This window comes from Pteropus vampyrus, unplaced genomic scaffold (genome assembly GCF_000151845.1).
Source record: "Pteropus vampyrus isolate Shadow unplaced genomic scaffold, Pvam_2.0 Scaffold522, whole genome shotgun sequence".
NCBI lineage: Eukaryota > Metazoa > Chordata > Mammalia > Chiroptera > Pteropodidae > Pteropus > Pteropus vampyrus.
Genome location: NW_011889303.1, coordinates 430,230 through 433,967, shown reverse-complemented (window position 1 = coordinate 433,967; position 3,738 = coordinate 430,230).

Here is a 3,738-nt window from a genome sequence, read left to right as displayed (position 1 = left end):
TGTTCTGCAAACCGCCCGGGGGTGAAATCTCCTAGGTTGTGCCTCTCAAAGAAGACTCAAGAGTCCAGGTGGTGATCTCCTGCTTTCTAGTCGTTGCTGTGAAAATCCTCTAAAAACAGCACGAGAACAAAGTCCTCTTGTTCCACCAGATGCGTGACCTCGCTTTCCGAGCCCAGCTGTGATCAAGCCCAGCTGTGGGCGAGCCAGTCCCTGGAGGCCTTGCCGGGTAGATAGACCCAGGGTAGGGAGCTTCCTGGGTCTCACGTCTGTTGGCATCACCCCAGACACACAATGACCTTCCCCCAGGCTAGTGGCTGCACCCTGCTTCTAGGCCTGGGTGAGTGTGCATGGCGGTGGGGGGAGGGGGGACAGGGAGGGCTTTTCCCCTCTCCCCAGCTCTTTCCTTTTTACTTTTGCTTTCCTCCTCCTGCAGTCCAATCACAGGCCTGACCCAACACACACCACCCCCAACTTCTCTGAGTTGAAATCTCAGCTTTGGTTCTGGCAAAAATTCCCAGGATCCTCTTCCTAGTAGTCCTTTTGGGAGACCCCACCCCTCCTCCAGATTCTCTTTGCATTCCAGCAGCTCTTAAAGGCACAGCAAGGAAAAAAAAAAAAAAAAGTTCTGATATGCTCAGGGCTGATTGCCCCTTAGGGAGAGAGGTACAATGGGCTGCAGGCCTGGCTACTCAGGCTGATACCTGAAAAATCTGAGAATCAAGTTCGGAAGAGTTTTATTAAGATACACAACAACAATTATTGATGCAGTGATGTTTCTAGACCTAAATCATCAGGAAATGGAACTTTTGTAAGGAAGCCCTTGACTTTTCTCAGTCTCTAGTGGCAGAATTCCCTTCATCTGTAGCTGCAGGCCAGCAGTACATAGGACTCAACTCCTGTTGCCCGATGTGTCTGGGGTGGGCTCCTGAGAGCTTGGCCTCAGAGCCCTGTCTAGTCTGGCAGGCTCTCCCTCTATGCCCACCAGTGATTCAGGTCCCACATCGCTCTCACTTCAGCCACCAGCTTCATAGGGTCAAGCTTGGTCTCTCTGCTCTAACTGCCCACACCTGGTCTTAGTTGGCAAGCTTCACTCTTATGATCCCAGAGGCAACAAAGCCCATAGCTCACATCCCTAATCTATTAGAATCGATGAGTTGTGGGTGTACCCAGAGTGGAAACCCTCACATTCTTGTAACCAAAGGTTTCATAAAGAAAAATTAAACTCACTTTGGAGGTAGTCACAGCTTTAACTGACACACAGTAGCCAACTCTGGCCATCATTCATTCAGAGCAAGCCTTACTCAACAGAAAGAAAAAGACGGCTTGCTGAGCCTTAACCTGCAGTTGGGATAAAATCATTATCTTGGCTCTTTTGCCTTCCTTACATTTAACCTCTGGCCTTGACCACTGCTTATAAGCTCACTAGTGAGGATAGTGACCAAGCACAGTGACTTCCCTTTTCTCCTCTGCAAATGCCCCATCCTTCTACTCTGAGAGAGGGAACATAAGCCCTTTGACAGCCACTACCAAGGATCTAGGTTGTTAGTCCTTGATCTATAAACCCAGCCCTTGCTGCAGAAAAATCAGACCGGCGAGAAACCAAGCACTACTCGGAGAGTTGGAGAACTCATATTTATTATGCCGGTGGTCCCAGAAGAGAGAGTGCTCTGAAAATCTGGGTCCCAAGCTCAGGAGCAACCTTTCTTTTATAGGGCTTATCTGCACTGTTACAGTTGGCATGGGCTGATTGGTTAATTTGTCCTCAGGTGGTTAGAGACCACAGGAGTTGCTATGGGTTACAGGCAGTCACAGAGCCTGAGATTTTCATACAGGAACTCAGGCAATATAGCTATTATCTAGACAGAACAAGCAAAAGAGAGGATGAGGCTTTAGATAATTTTGAGGTCACTCTGCCCTTTGGCCTATGCAGCAAGCATATCTACAGAAGCAGAACAAATAGCTGATTATAAGGTTAGCCTTTTGAATGGAAAATTCCTCTTCACCCTGAATTGACTTTTTCCCTGAATGACCAGTTAGAACTGGACATATTAACGCCCAACCAATCAGCGCCTCCCCTCCGCCGCCCCGAGGCGTATCTCACCCAGCTTCCCAGGTCCTCTTAGAATTCATACCTAGTGGTCCTTTTCCTGCTGTGCCTCCATATTACCTGACCCCCTTACCTCTAGAGCCTTCTCTGCTTCCAGTATCCTCCACTTTACTGAGTACCGGCCAACTCTGGGAATGTCTGTGAGGAAGAGACTGCCTCGTTGAGGAGGCAGAGCCCAACTCAACAGAATCCCATCTGGGATACTAGAACTCATCATTTAGATCTGAACAAGATGTCTCCTCTTTTTCCTTCTCCTCTCTTTTTCCTCAGCTTTTTCTGTTTATCTTTTATTCACCAGTCCGGCCCCTACCCCCACTCCAATAGCTCTTTGCCTTAACATCATCCTCCAGCGTTCCAACCTTTTACAAGTAATTACATTGTTTCCTGCCTGAGTGATTGGAGCTGGCTCTAATTCCTTATCTATGTCTCTTTAGATAAAGCTTTGGCTGATTTTATGCCAGAAGGAAAGCTCTTTACAAAGTGGCCTCAGCCATCCACTCTTGCTTCAGCTCTAACCATCCCCCACATCTACCTCCACAAGAGCCACATCCAATTGTCCCCAAAGTCCCTATGACATTTAACTTTGTGATATCTTTGCTTACATAAGTACTGCAGTCTAGAATATTCCTCTCTTTTGTAGTCGATGAATTCTTACTTATCCTTTGAGTCTTCCTATTACCTCCTCTTCCCAATCCTAGGCATAACAACCACTTCTTTCATCTGTTTTTGCAACATGTTGAAGTCTGAATCTTAGAAATTTGAGGGAAAGGCTCATCTGGACATTGGTGCTGTAGAGGAGAGACCTGGGCTGACTCCCTCTGGGGCAGCGATGTGTAAGGTCGAGAAGAAGTGTAAACCCATTATAAGCTGAATTGTGTCTCCCTGCAAAATTCAAATTTTGAAGTCCTATTTTCCTCTAGTACCTCAGAATGTGTCTGTATTTGGAGATAAGGCCTTTATAAAGGTGATTAAGTAAAATGAGACCATTAAAATGGGCGCTAATTGTATCTGACTGGCATCATCATAAAAAGAGGAAATTTGGACACACAGAAAGATACGAGGCGTGTAGGTATCTAGACCATATGAGGACACAGAAAGAAGGTAGCTCTCTGCAAGCCAAGCAGAGAATCCTCAGAAGAAACCACAGCTGCTGACACCTTGATCTTGGACCTTTAGCCTCCAGAACTATGAGAAATAAATGTCTGTTGTTTAAGCCACACAGTCTGTGGTATTTTGTTATGGCAGTCCCAGCAAAGTGGCATCAGCATTTGTTGAGTTGCATAAGCAGGCAACATGAGGACAAAATGGAGAGACACTCTGATGGGGATCTGCAGGATGTTCTTGGCAAAAAGTTAATTGATAAGGGTATTTCTTGAGTGATGCACAATGATTTCCAATCTAGGCCTAAGGCTTTGAGTGCCAAACCCAGCTTCCATCTGCCTACTGGAACTTGCACTTGGATTTAGAATAAAAATCTCAAATTCGGGCTATTTCTATTTATCTTTCTACTCAAAATTAAACTTCTGTATTCTCTCTCAGCAAATAGCACCAGTTTCTACCTACTTGTAACTGTAGACACATAGGCATTATCCTAGACTCTTCCTCATTCTTTTTTTTTTTTTATGGTGACA